This window comes from Rhyacophila brunnea, unplaced genomic scaffold (assembly GCF_057557595.1).
Source record: "Rhyacophila brunnea isolate RB1 unplaced genomic scaffold, BYU_Rbru_1.0 scaffold_15, whole genome shotgun sequence".
NCBI classification, from domain to species: Eukaryota; Metazoa; Arthropoda; class Insecta; order Trichoptera; family Rhyacophilidae; genus Rhyacophila; species Rhyacophila brunnea.
The window spans coordinates 8,766,829-8,782,979 of record NW_028232806.1 but is presented as its reverse complement, the minus strand read 5'-3'; the positions used below and the strand labels follow the sequence as shown (position 1 = coordinate 8,782,979).

At 31.5% G+C, this 16,151-nt stretch overlaps 1 protein-coding gene and 1 long non-coding RNA gene across 4 annotated transcripts in view; one reads left to right on the top strand and one right to left on the bottom strand.

The window, feature by feature from the left end:
- Window positions 1–15,436, bottom strand: part of LOC147074894 (ferric reductase 1) — a 98,499-nt gene extending 83,063 nt beyond the window's left edge. The window contains exons 1-2 of one of the 3 annotated variants that reach the window (XM_085943149.1): window positions 15,201–15,436; window positions 2,170–2,359 (exon numbers count right to left, since the gene is read on the bottom strand). The gene's annotated coding sequence lies outside the window, so the exon portion shown is untranslated. The remainder of the gene's footprint in view (window positions 1–2,169; window positions 2,360–15,200) is intronic. The other 2 variants (XM_085943148.1, XM_085943147.1) reach the window with 2 other exon arrangements.
- Window positions 2,335–12,451, top strand: LOC147074895 (uncharacterized). The gene is made up of 3 exons (XR_015070074.1): window positions 2,335–2,454; window positions 2,618–2,708; window positions 12,327–12,451. It is a non-coding gene; the product is annotated as an uncharacterized LOC147074895 (long non-coding RNA).
- Window positions 15,437–16,151: the final 715 nt, after the last annotated feature.

Here is a 16,151-nt window from a genome sequence, read left to right as displayed (position 1 = left end):
TGGTTGAGGCAGGGTTTAATTGAGGAGGGTTTAATTGATTTTTAAAAACTACTGTAAATTGTAGTGTTATTTCAATAAAAACAAATTTGTATGACTGACAAAGTTTAATGTGTAACAGCCTACCTCCATCCTACTACAGCTACTGGTAGGTATACATAAAAACAATCCATTGATTGCTTTTAAGAGTTCGTATTCGCAAACACACTCTTGTTATGCCCATAAATTTAAACGGGTTTATTTGTCTATTTATATGGCAATACAGATGTGGGCATAAACACAAACATAATTCCGGTATTTTCCAAATTTGAAATTTTATTTCCCGAAGATTACCGAACCCACACGATTAGCCCGCGGCAAACTTGTTTGACACGTGAATATTGTTTTGATTTCAAATCAGGCGCATTAGAATACAAGTTTTTCAAACTAAAAATTATTACAAGAATGCCTGATGTGTCAGAGTTTGAATTTAGAACATTATTAGCTCAATAATAATTATTGGAATTGCCAGTATTGCGAAATTGAAAAACCAATACGATATAATAAGGAAAATGATAAAAGGTGGGAAGATTTTGATGATAATTATTGTGTTTATATTGATTTTTTCCCTCATTGAATATATTTATTACAACTACTACCACATTTATTGCGTGTCATATCAATGTGTCATGTAACACCATATCGAGAAAAAAAAAATATAGTAAATATTTAATGTTTTTATTTTGTTAGAATTTTATAATATTCTTGACAAATCGAAATATAATATAATACTTATAATAATAATTAAGTCTCAAGTATGAGGTTATGCAAGTTATTATATCTGCTATGTTATTATTAATATAAATTAAGCTGCAATGCGAAATTACTTGAAAACCCACATTCAGATTATCTTTCGTCTCATACAAAAAAAATATCTCCATCTGCGCAGAAGAAAGTATTTTTCCATAATATATTATATGTATTTTGTAATTATGTAAAATATGGGTCAAAGATATCCAAATCAATAACCATCATAATATTATACTATTAAAATTGGTATCTATTATCATTATTTTATAGGAGAGAATTTATCTGTTGCTGTAAATATGTAATCATTATATTATTGTCTATTGAAATCATAATGGGTTTTTTCCGATATATGTTTATATGTAACCATTCCAAATTCAAAATGCATTATCCTGATAACCAGCCATTTTATACAAGATTAAAAAAAACAAAAGAACATCCCATCTAATGTCACTTGAAAATTTATACTACAATATTGTCAGAAAGTATCATTTTTAAACGTATTTTTATTTATTGATTGCTGCTTATTTTAAGACCCATCGGAAAAACTTTGTTCGGCTTAAAATATATTTTCTCTGTTCTACTTAGGTATCATAATTTTTCATTCAGTTTATTTCCGACGATAGATCAAAGAATTATTGCTTATCTAACAAAATTGCACGTGAAGTGGGCAAGCTAAACAAATTGCTTCAAACAAATTCAAATCAGTATAGTATAGGTATGCAGTTATTATATGGAAGTGTTTGGACTTACCTCCAGGCATGCTATGGTATTATTGATTCAGTAGAATAACTTGGGCGCCCTCAAAATGTAAAAATATATATTTCTTTGTCGACTTATAGCCAAGAATAGCTATTTAACGAAATAATTTCGGTGGGCAAGCTAAACGCTATTTTTTATTTACAAGTTAGATATTTATTAACATATTACCTATATTTCTACTGTCCTGATTTTATTTTTCAGTACCTAATAGCAAATCTCATACCACACCAAAATTGCTCTCATAATATGGTATAGTTTCGGACAGCTAGAATACTATTTTAGATTTAAGTCAGCCCGTCTTTAGCATACATAGACGCTACAAGAGATATCTACGCGGCAAGACACACACATACGGCGTTTGGATCAAAAGCCATGCCCTTCTTATGAAACTTGAGTAGTGAGAAGTAGGGTGAAGTAGTGAGCTATCCTAACAAGGTGTTCGCATTTACTTTAAATCTAACTACGTGTGGTTCTCAAATGACAACTCTGCCAGTGGGTAAAATATTCTACTGACTACACACCCACTACCAATCAATTAGTTACTGGAAATTTCCGTAAACCGGTTATTAAAAAATGGCCGGTGTTGTAACACTTAAAAAATTTAGTGAATATATTTTTTCTTACCTTTCGAGCTGCTCTTCAGTGGGTCAACCCACCACTAATGCGACTCACTCACACACTCACAGCAGTTATTGAATGTGCATACACAAAACACTTTGTATGACGTCACTTTCACTTGAGTTTGTAAAATTCCAATAACAGGTGATAGAAGCTAATTATACAGTCACGGAAATGTCGATTTTGTGGCAATTATCTACAAATAGAGAAGAACATTTAAATGTAACTGCATTTGGTAAACGATTATAGGAGAGTTTCTCTCTATGAACGTTTCCATAAGTAATTAATAAGGTATAGTATGTTCATTTATTGCTAGTAAAACTATACTTGATTTTGATAATTATTAAATTTGAATGCCTAAATAGTCTAGCTAGACCTACAACAAATATTGTAAGCGAATATACGGAGAGTGTATGAAGTGAATAAACCGTGTTTTTTTTTCTCCATTTAACAGTTACATATTATTTTAAATATAATATGAAATAAGAACATGGGATGTGCAGTCTACCGATAAGATAAAGGAGATCATATTATGAGGAATGGAGGTTGTATAACAGATTTATGTTTTTTTGTTGTGTGAGAAATGGATGTTAGCCACTTGCTCAACCTGCGAAGTCCATATTCTGGTCCAAACACATTGATAAGCAACATGCTAATTTTACATACCCGGGATTAGAACCCGGCATCCACGACATTATAAGCCGACGCGGTAACGGCTCAGTCATCGTGGGCGTTATTATTTCTTTATGAGTACTAAAATGAGTTTTTATTTTATTAATAATTAGCAAAGACGTGCAGTGCAATACAGATAGGTTAAATTATATCCAAAATGTAATATATTTGAATAAAGATACACAATACTAAGTTAAAACAAAATAAACTAACCAATATCTAATTAATGAATCAGGACCTGTTTCGTCTGCTCGGAGGGACGTTATCAACTGATACAAAAATACAATTTGTACAGCTATTTAAATGAACAAATATTATATTATCAATTTTCTAATAAAATCATTACACAAGATATGACGTCTAATCAAATACAATATTCTAATAATGACTAATTCTAATAATAATTTAATTTACCTTATAAAAATAATATACTTAGTAATGTTATCATTAAGGTTAAATTCATATAAAACAAATGTCATTAAGTAAATATAAATCAAAACTAATCATAGCAAGTAAAAATGGATACAAAATAATATATTATGTGCCCCACTGTGGCCTAGATGGTAGAGCGCGCGTCTCTGAAGCCGTTTGTGCAGGTTCAATACCGTGTTGGTTTCCAATGCGTATTTGACCCAGAGCATGCACCCAATGAGCTACGTGGCTAATAACCATTTCTCGTATAAGAAGTATGTTATTATTATATGATTAAACCTCCACTTTTTAGAGCTGAATTGTAAATTAGGCATAAAATGCTTCAAAGAATTTGGACTCGAGATAGTAGAATCATTCCGTATTAGGAATTTTGAAAGCAGATTTTCGAATCGAATGATTATACCTGTAGTTGTATAATTGGTAACAACATCATTATTTTATTCTTCTGTTGGCAGTGACAAAAACAAAATGACGGCTTTCTTTCCGATTTCAATTCTGTGGCTTCTCGGTTTCTTACGTGATTTTCAATCCTAATCTAACTGGTTAATGTTATGTTATGTTTTAATCACCAATATTATTGATTTAGGTATTTAATAATTAATTTACCAATATTTCCATATATTATGATCATGTGTACTAATTGAGTGAATTAAAAACATTGTAGTGGAATGCCATAGTAAAAGTATGAAGTTCTCTTAAAATAAACCTGTAATGCAAAGTCACGTGTAGTTAACTTAACCAGTAAATAAGGCATCCCCTTTTTGTTCTGATTTCATAAACTCTCTATAGAAGAAGGTTTTTGTCAGTTACTTATTATGTATTTGAAAATATATAATAAAGAAACAACTGAATGTTTAATTTTATGTAGTATAAGAATCATTAGAATTGACTATTTATTATATTTTAATTGATCTACGATTGCTTTTCTATCAAGAAATTACAGTTAGGTGTATTATAATTATACGATTAATATTAACGGTGCCAAGGTAATGTAATGAATAAGGACATAATCGTCCCGGTTTGACTGACTCATAATGTGGTTTTACAATATCCTGTCGGGATCCTGAGTAGTAAGTAACCAAGTCATGTATTATTTAATCAGTATATAATACAAAAATCAATTGTGTTATAAATTATGTATAAATTTGCAAATACTTTTTATTAGTATTCGCAGTTTCTATCTTGTGTTTAACCAATGTCAAATTACAATACTGTTCCAAATACGAAATCAAGGCCATGTTTAACAGCGTTGAAAATGACAGGTTTCTTTTTGCATTCAGCATTGGCCGTAGAATTAATTAATAAAATATAATGCATTAAGTTACATTGACTTGCAATAATTATTTTATTTTGATTAAACTATGTGCAATGGCGAATTTACTCGTAATTGCGTCCTGTTTGTTTACTTTGATAGCGTTGTGAAGCGTACAATGTCGACCAAGGATACTCAATACTTGCTTTTAATGATAGGTTATTTGTCAATACGGGACTAATGAGTGTATGTTAAGTAAATGAGTAATCGGTTATCACCAGATAGTTGGTAATAATAACTAATTAGAAATCACTCACCAAATATCACAAAATTAATTAAGAAATTATGAAATCAAGGACTGTTAGTTCTTGTGATAACATTAAATGTTATATTAAATTTTCTACTTAATTGTAAGCGATCGTAGGTAATTACATATTAATAATATCACATGTTTTTGAAAGAATATTCTTAGGTACAATAAATATTAAATGTTATATGTATCTATTTAAAGAGCTCATTTATCACATAGCCAGAAGAAAAGCGATAAGTAAGGCTAAATAAATGACACTATTTGTCTCACAATGCCCACAGTTATGCGGTGATTAGGCACTGATTAGAAATTGGACATATTAAAAGGTTTCACCATCATGATCGTCAATAGTGAGAAACACGAAAACTAAAAAGATACAGTTTATGGGAAATAATCGAAGTTTTAAATGCTTCATACTATTTAAAAACAACGAATATTACTTTGTTTGTGATTTTTTTTATAAAACACTTAAGAGCGGAATGCAGAAAAATTTGTCATAACTAAAATTTCCTTAGCAGAAAACACTATGCAGAAACATTGTCCTTAGTTAAGATCATTTCTATTGAAAATAATACCATATTTAAAAATTCTCTTTCCTATAGTTTAGGTAAATTATTTTATAATTGTTAAACGATGACAAAAATATGACAACTGCATTTTATAAATGCAATAACTATAAATTCATATTAATATTTAATTATAATACTCTTATGTTTCCGTTATAAGTCATTATACGTGATTCCACAGGCAAGCAACGCAAGATATTTTTTTTAACATGGTAACACTAGCGTCATTCTATCATCTGGCATCTTGTATTTCTGCGGGCTGGCGTATAAAAGTAAAATAATATTCTGCAAGTACATGCCAAACGAATCAACACTATCAATATCCATATTGAAATACATTGTTAAATGAATTTGAGTGTATGGACTGTTTTATAGACATGCGAATTTATTTTGACAGCAGCTGTCAGTGGCTAATGGTAATACAGAAGTGGGCGTGTTCATAACAAAAGCAGTCTATGGTTAAGGATTCCTTAACTCTATATTCAGCATTGTCTATAGTTAAGTCATGCTTTTCGGCGACTTATCCTTAGGATCGAAATCTTAGATTGTGCATGCCGCTCTAAGTGTTTTTTTAATTAATTATGAATAGCCGCTGGAAAATGCATTCATAAAGTGGTATGCTGGAATGATTTTACTGTGGTACTACGAGTATGGCAAAAACGATTAATAGTCGTGTTAGTATTGAATTATTATTGTAACAGTATTGTATAGTATACGCTTCATAACTTTGCACGCCGGCTCTAGGATGAAAATGATGTAATATATTCTAAAAATATATTATTTATTTATTACTACATATATTAATACAAGTGAATATCATTTTATATACTTTTATGCGAGGTAATCAGGAAAATAGGCGTATCAGTGTAGTAAAAAGTGTACAAAAAGTGCAAATTTATAAAACATATTCATACAAACATACATGCAAATCGCCCATGATGCCACTGTATTATCATTTCAGTATAACCAAAAATCACTAAATATATCGTCACCCCAATACTACAACTAGATAACTCTGATTTGGACATTGTTGGTCAAATGAAATTTAAACTTTACTTGATTAAAACAAATCTAGACTATAATTATTATTTAAAAGAAAAAATGGAAAATTGTGCTTGTCTAATTGAGAACAATTAAATAATGTTCAATTGTGTGAAAAAATATTGTAGATATATTATTTTATTTATTTAATGCATTTGTGGTTTTAAAGTTTTTTAATATTTTCAAACCAAAAATTAACACAGTTTCCATTAACTTCTGACTTAGGTATCTAGTTTTATCATTTTGTAGAGAAGGAAATGCATAATCATATTCAATAGCCATCTCAAAAACAGTGAAAATCATGTTATTTACTTGTAGTATTGAGGTGACGATAATATGTTTGTTGTGACGATTTTCTCTCACGATTTGTCAGAATATTTAAAAGGAGGCATCAAAACAGTTCAAATCAGTCATACAAATATTAAATTATACCAACATCTTAGAACGATGCATATTATGTCTCACAAATTGAGTAAGTATGTATACATTAATATTAATATTACCCAACGCACTTGTAATAATTATTGTATTAATTAACTTGTATTAATATTACAGTAAGTGATTTTAGGATAGAGATACTTAGAGATTTACTGATATTTTTACTAGGTTCGTTGGTATTTGGGGTTTATAGTTATTATAAATTTATCTTTTAAGGAATCGAAATCAGTTAGCGTGCCGAGTTTCCAACTACCCAAAACCGCGACCGATTGAAACAGTGCAGCTACGATTCGTCATTTTTGAAGTTATACTTCTGTTGGCGCGTTTGGGAAATCAGATCAGAGTGTATTTTTGGCGTGTGACATGTAACATATAATTTATTTTTTCACACGTAAAAAAACGCACTCGATTGGATTCGAACCACCGATTGTTCGGTTATCAGCCGAACGCACTACCTTTACGCCGCAGTATGATACTGAGATCGTGACGATTATACAGTATAATATTATAGTTTAGAATTATTGTTCCGTTGCCTAGGCAGCGAATTTATTATTGTCAGCCATTTGAAATTACTTACGTAAACAAACGATTAAACGTGACAGTTGATACTATAAAAATAAAAACAACGAGAAAACATTAAAATATAATTTAGTAATATAAGTTAAAATGTATAGAAATAAACTAACTGCGTTCCAATAAGCGGTCCTTTTTCTTGAGTGTGTAATTGAACAAGGTGATTAAGAGCTAGTCAAAGAATCTAGTTTATCACTCTAGTTTTGTTACGCCAAAGAAGTGTAACTCCTAATGCACGTACATCAGTACATACATGATTTTTTTTATTTTACGTATATTAATATCGAGCGAAAAGAAGATTATGTTGTGCATTATTCATGCAGATGTCGATAATATAGTAGGTAACCAAATTGGCGAGCTGAATATACTGGAATTCAGGTCATACAGTAAGAAGGCAGGCAGTTAAAATGACACTGTGTAGTGTAGTAGGTACCTACTATTTAAAATCGGTGTTGCATGAAGTAATACGCAAACGTACGACCCAGTGCGTTGAAGCTGAACATAATAAAATCATTTTGGAAAATATTTGCCAATGGCAACACCTGTCTCCAATACTAATGGAGTAATGGCCGTGCTACGGCAGGTTAATTCTTATGCAACATAGAATCGGACGTGTACAATATTATTTTTTAACTAGATAGAAAACGTTTAAAAATAATGACAAACGAGTGTATATTATTGCAAGTATACAAAAAGAAACATATAACATGATATTATTGAGTGTGATTTCGTCACTGTTCTGGCAGAAGACACTAATTCGAAAAAAAGACATATAACATAGGTTAATTATACCAAAATGTTGTTTATTTCAAACTTTACCGTCTGGAAACCTTTTTAATAAATAAACAGTCTTTATTTTAAAGTCATCCTTTTTACAAGTACTTAATAAACTCACATGATAGACCATTTCAAACATTTTAACAACTTCAAAGTCAAATTACTCAAAACTAGTATTCTCCAGTTAGTGTGTTCTGCCAGAACAGAGACGATTTGTTTATGTGGTATTTTTTTGAAAAATAAGGAAAATATAAATAAAATGCGTTGGAAATATTGACAATTTTTACGTGGGCAGATGAACTCGCTGTAGCTGTAGCTGGAAATATTGGACCCCTATGCAAAAATCATTTTAAAGCATTTAAGTTGAAAGGTTTTTTTTATCTCTACCCTTCAAAATTGGTTCCCTGTGATTTAACCAGTTTTGTTGCCCAACCCAAAATTAATATAAACCATTTTTTAACTTCCCTCATATTATAAAAGAGAAAATGGTACAAGTCTGTTTACTGTAAGCCAGGCGGGCGGGAACAGTTGCAATTTTCATTTTCGATTTCGTAAAAAAATCATGAATATAAGAATGATAACCTAACCTAACAAATAATCCAGTAGGTATATCGGCTATTAAAAAAATGTTTGCCACTGGCTTCCACTAAACAGAAACGCGAAAATTAATTTACAACTATCGGTCTGAAATTTGTGACCATTCTTCGTTTTTCTGGCCCCCCTGTTTTGCATAACGTTTTCTCTATTATAATGGTAATGACCCATCCTATTAAAGAGTTTTTTTCGTTATTTTTGTATACAACTATGTAACACCCATGTAATATTTGTACCTTTAATTCGCTCTGACTTCTCGATTTGCCGGCCTTAAAAAGTAAGCAACATGCGTAGGTAACTAATTAATATATTTCATTAAATAGTAAATTGAATATCAAATATTTTTTTATTAACACCATTAAAAAAATCGTACTTTTGCCAACCCCTCAATCCTACCGCCCGGGTCTTTCACACCCTCAACACTCGGTTTGGCGCGTCCCCGTCCAAGTTGACAACATCATAAGAATGGCAACTCGACTCTACTCGCCGAGTAGGTAAATCTTAGAAAGAATGGATACTAATCAGTGACGTCCCGTGGGGGTAAGCAGATTGAGCGTCGCTTGGGGGCGGCAGTTACCCAAAGGGCGGCAAATCGAGGAGAATCATTAGGCATATAATATAGAAATCGGTACCTAAACTTAGTAACAATGAAAATATCTTTCCATTAAAAAATTCAGCTCACTGGTTGGAAACAAACTGTACCTATTAATTAGGTACTATAAATGTTTTAACTGGAATTTTTTGTTGTCGGGTTCGCGATGTTTAGTTTACTTCCGTTGTCTTTGGATGTCACGTGCATACCTAATTTAAAATTGATCCAAATATATTTACCAATCACTCGTGAGTTTCAGAAGTTGTCAAGTGTATTTTTAAATGTACCTATCTGAAACTGTAGACTCACAATATAGTCTATTGAATCAGAGATGGCATTTAAATTGGATTTAGTGGTATATATCTTGTTAGTAATGTATCCATACAACACATTTCTTAGATATTGGAGTCATGAAAGGATGATAAATAGTACTGTATAAAAAATGTGGCGGCATTTTGGCACTGCCTATGGGCGGCATTTTGTCTAGGGACGTCACTGATACTAATAATATTAAAATAAATATATTTTATTATGCTGTCAACTTTTTCTCTATACGTAGATATGACTCGTTGACTAGGTACATTATTAATTTATTAGTGATATTTGTATTACAACTGTTTGCATTTTACTTAAAGTGCAATTTGATATCGTAAAAACTTGTGCAAGCATTTCTAAACTTAGGTGTATTTAACTTAATCTAAGCTTAGGTAGTGAAATAATCCAACGATGAAGAGTAATGTAATGACAATGACAATATTTACTGCAGGTTATTCACATTTCTGACTCATCAAAATATGTAGGTACTCAACGATTTTTTTTATCAACAAATTGAATCACGCCAAATCTTTCAAGCAGTAGTTCTAAAACGTTCTAAAAGTCTAATGCACTATTTCTTTCATTCAACGAATAAGACACACAGTGACGTCCCGTGGGGGTAGGCAGATTGAGCGTCGCTTGGGGGCGGCAGTTAGAGTAAGGGCGACAAATTGAGGAGAATCATTTGGTATATATAGAAATAACTACCTAAACTGGGTACTTAATAACGCAAATATCTTTCCTTTAAAAAATTCAGCTCACTGGTTGGAAACAAAATGTATTAATTAACATAAAAGGTTAAACAAGACAGTATTTTTTTGTCGGGTTCGCGATGTCTAGTTTACTTCCGTTGACATTGACGTCCTTGGTGACCAGAAACGACACGAGCACGGACGATAAAAATATTATATAAAATAATGGGGCAGCATTATGGCGCTGCCCAGGGGCGGCATTTTGTCTAGGGACGTCACTGAAGACACAAGATTTCTGAATGTAACATTCTATATACTGTATATACATAATTTGAAAACATATCATGCATATTCACACTAGAAAAAATCATTTTGTAGAAAAAAATACGACACCCAACGGGACCTTGAACACGTATCAGCTGGATGTGCGTTTAAATTTCGTAGGACACTCATAGATTCAAAATCCTGCTTCAAAATGTAGTGATTAAAAATTGGATATAGCCTATCAGCATTATATTTATTAATCTGTTCTGTGGTTTCAAGGAGTGAGTGAGTTTCAAGAAGTCTCTGAGTTATTTTGGTTTCCTGGACATCATAATATCTTTTAGCTTTTTAGCTTAGCGAATATGTACTGTTTATTTTGTATTAAAAAATTTAAAAAAGATAAAAAAATTAAATATGTATTGATTTCTTTCATATAAATTATGATTTTTAAAGCGTGGTCCAAGAAAAACTGCAGCATGCTAAGTGCAAACTATACGTCTGTTCATTGGAAGCTAGGCGCGAACGGCGGCAATTTTCATTGCAGATTTCTGCAAAATTCATCAATTCAAAAATTATAACCTAATCTAACCTAACAAAATAAATAATCCATATATCTGTAGCAATCATACCACTCAGCATTAAATGAGTGACACTCTGTAATATGTATGTTTTGTTGTCAAAACAAAACGATAGAGCGATAATGATCGTCAGCATTTCTTCAAGCATAACTAGATCAGTAGGGTCTGTTATGATTTTGTTAATTGCAGCAACACCTCTTGTACTATATGTACTGTATTTGTATAAATTTGAAGGACAATGCATGAATCCTCACTCACTCATCGAGTCCATCACAAGACGAACTACTATTATCACGAGTCCTTCACTCGACATAGTCAACCGTCATTCCATTCGAATCAAGTCTCTCAGTTCATTAATATAATCAATCCCGTAATCACTTCGATCTCACCAGTACATCATTACCCGCGATTATAATCTCACGCTGTCATATTTATTAGTATTATTGTATTTATCGATTCCTTGTATTGATCAGTAAACTCCCTTGAAACATCCACGCAACAATCTCCTACACTTCATCATACATACCAAATTTCGGCTATTTTAAAAATTTGTTTGCAGCTTGCTTCCACTAAACATACAACAACCTTTTTAATAATATCAATTGATTGAATATTTATTTTGTATACACAGTCGAGTTTTTTTTTACAGTAATCCAACTACCTATTATCTATTTTTGTTATTCGTTGGCCACGCCTATTTGGAATGCAGCGCGTAAACGACGTAAATTATTATTACGGCATCCAAATTATCTGATGACTCTACAGCAAAAATGCTTACAAAACTCTTACAGAAATTGGAAACCATTAGAATTTAATTTATCTATTAAATGTAACTTAGGAGCTGACGATTAATAATAAACCTAAGTGAATATAATATAAGAAAGTTGAGTAAGTATATCGACTAACTATGCGAAATATAAACATTACATATTGATAAATAATATGTCAATTTACGTGTATATAATAATAGTATGCATTAAAGTACGAGTTCCCAACCGGACGACCATGAAGCAAAATTTGATCGATCCCAATTTTGAAAATAATAATGATTTCCATATTTTTAATAGTATGCTAGATGTGGTGTTGGCGACGAATGTTTCGTATTTCTTGGACGGAGCACAGGACGAACCAGTCAATCATTCAGAGACTGAAAATAAAGGAACGGCTCTCGACAGTATATCTGAGAAGAATTCTGCAGTTTTTTTGACATATTGTTAGGCGCCGGACAACCTGGAGAGACTGGTAGTTTTGGGTAGCCTCCAAGGAAGGCGAAGCAGAGGAAGAGCGTCTGCGCGCTGGAGCGACCAAGTGAAAGAGCTGACCACCATCCATTCTGCCCTGAGAGAAGCGGAAGATCGAGAAGGATGGAAAGTCTTGGTCGCTCAAAGGACGGCGAAATTCAAATGTGGTCACGATCCTCAGCCATGAGTGCACGACCAAGAAGAAGAAGAATAGTATGCTAATCCACAACACGTATTACAGTGATAAACCATATTTTAACAATTGATTTTAGAAATACATAGTAATATTCTGTTTTACGGTCTTGTTCTGTACATGAAACACTATAATTACAAATATTATTTAACTAAGTATATATATATATATATTTTTGAATTATTAATAACCATGTCCTTACTTTTTTGTACAGTAGTACTTTTGAACAATCACAAACACCCAGGCTTTGAGAAAAACATATACTATTGTGTCCTGACCGGGAATCGAACCAAAAACTCTCGGGTGGAAGGCAAGCGCCTTACGCACTACGAGAGCCGCCTTCGTATAAAGTATAATAGAAGAAATTTTGGATTATTATTATAATTTTCATAGCAGATTTTAGCAAAATTAATGAATCCAAGAATGATAACCTAACATAACTTAACCTAATTTAACCTATCAATGAATCCAGTTTATCGGCTATTTTAAAAAAAAAAATAGACTTAAAATACACGAAAACCAAATAGTGCAATAATGCTGCATGCATATTATCGGAATTTGTGGTCAATTTTAGATATAATGCTAAATTTTATTGTACTCTCTCTTTCTCTTTTAAATTTGGATGAAACCACAGATGTTTTGATATATTTGAATAGGTATTGTAGATAAACCATTGGTTAAAACTGATTCAAAAATTAGCCAACACATTAGTTGCAGGCACGATAAAATAATCTAGCTACTTGATTTTTAAGAAATTATATCTGTGGTGTTTGAGAAATTATTAATTGTAATTAAAACCCATTCGCTGCGAACCTTTTAATTATTATTTAAATAACATGCTAATAATTATATCTAATGGCTACCTGATGGGCAACGCACCAGTTGCGGTGTACGCAGCAAATAAACTGATATTTTTATTAGACTAGTTTATCAGCGACGAAGGGTGGAGATAGGCTGTGCAGATCCGACATAAATAGTGCAAACAAAACTTTGTCAGTCACACTTTTTCATTTAACTAGTAATAAGAATTGTACATGGAATTTAGTTTTCAAAATTCAATTAAATCCTTCCTAAAGTAAACAATAATAGATTATACCACTAAACCATACATAACTTTGGATATTTTACAGGTAGAAGAATATTTTTATCTATCGTGGTTTGGTTAGGCATGGTTAAATCGTATTTTAAAAATCATCTGCAATTTGTAATCTTAGTTCAATGAAAACAAATAAGTATGACTGACAAAGTGTGTATGTATTATTTTGTCGGATCTCCACATCCTACCTCTACTATTAATTGTCGTTTGGTATAAGAAAGGTGTAACTGAATTTAAAAAAAAATTATCAATTTAATCGTGCGATTTGTTTTCTTAGTTCAATGAAAACAAATAGGGGTAAATGTGCTGCAGATGCCGTCATGAGATTTTATAACTTTCTTTTTAGACCTAACCTAACCTAATCTCACCTACCCCAACCTAATATAATCTAAGTTTGTGATAATGATGCATCAAAATGTATGAAAATTTCAAATTTTAAATTAAAAAAATTTGGATCGAAAAGCCTAAGCGCCGACAGAAAATGTTTTTTATTATAATTATTTTCTACATGGAATAAACTGTTTTCGTAAAAAAAAATCAATTACCCAAATAAGTATGGTTGACACTATTTATGTCACATCTCCACAGCCTACCTACACCCTTCACCAGTGCTCTCTATAAACCGATAAAATAAACTGCAATGGTTAATTTTATAATTAATATAACCATGTAATCAATAATTGTTCAATGATTTTGATTGACCAAACCAAAGAGCCCACAAAACATTGCAAAACTGTACCAGTTTTCGACTTTTTATAAATTGACAAAAGCTCACACATAATACTATAATTCCGAAATAGCCGAATGTAACAAATTTAATTTTCGTAGGCACAATAAACAAAAGAGTGTTGCGGCATACACAGCATTTTAAAACGAAGGTCAATTTTCTAATTTTAGAACATTTAAAGTGCCATTTAAAATGAATTAATAAACTATTATTAAATAAAAAAAAAACTAGTTACGCATTGTTTATAATACTTATATAAAACTGGGTATATCAACTTCTGTATATTGTTTTATTTTTATTGTTACAATGAGATTAATGCAGCTTAATTTATTAACTTTCTACAGATGCATTTAATAAAACTGTTTTTATTTGTCGTAAAATAATGCTAACGTCTGTTGTTTTGATTTAAAAATGGATTGGATTTTTAATTAAGTTGACATGTTCAAAATAAATACAAAGTATTTACGTATTAATATCGAAACTTAGTAAAATAAAGTTTGAAACTTTTAGAGTAGGTAATAAGTTAGTACCTACTAAGAAATATTATTACTGATTGTAGATAAAATTATGATGTATTTAAATGAAAACTATCCAGTACAAAATACGTTTATGACTTATACGTAATTTTCAAAACTTTCTATGTAAGAATGTATTGAAACCACATATTCTTATTGGATTTATTACTTTATAAATAATAACTATCAAAAATATTCGCGGGTAGAGAAACGCCGCAAGTCCCACACAGAACAACACTGTAATATTGTTATGTACAAATTAATTCACATTCCACGATAGTTTTGTTACTATAAGCACACACTTTGTATAAGTTTTTAATACTATACCACGTACGTATAAGATGGTTCCGACGGACGAAACACAACACGATGACGACCGCACAACAGAAACGCCGCCCAAAGACTGGCTGAGTCAAATACGGTAAGGATGCTTCAGATAAGTCGATACTTCAATGCTAATGCATCGTTACTCTGCATACTAATCAGTGTTGCAAGTGTTATATACAAAAATATGTCAGGTAGGGGATTTCCTCATAATTCAAAAAGTGTCAAGGTAGAATTCATAATTTTTTTTTAATATGTCTAAATTAAAAACTGTATACAAGAACAAAGATCAAATAAGAATTTCTTGTTTTACAACTTATGCTTCAAATACACTTTATGACGATCGGTCACATATATGTCGAAAAACCCGTTTGTTATGTTGGCGTCCTAGTGTGTCACAGAGTGTAAATACGATGTCATAGACTGTCACATAACCATATGTCAAACGATCTATAACAGCCTTCTATGTCATAGATTTTCGGCTCAGAGTAAATACCTCGGTAATTTTGTGTGACACTAGTTCCATGTCTGTGACATCTATGCCAAACATGTTGTCATATATTATTGTTTATGTGTCATAGATCGCGCGGGAAGTGTTTTTTCTGTCTGATTTCAAACGCCATCTTGACAATCTTGAGTCTTGACTATAACAACGAAACAGAATACATAGTAAAAAAATGGAGAAAAGAAGTCGCAAAATCATGTTGGAGTGGACGAATGAAGCCTGACCTGAAACTTAAGTTAAAACCGCAACCGTTGGCATCATTCTGTTAAATACTGTCAGCATTCTGTACGT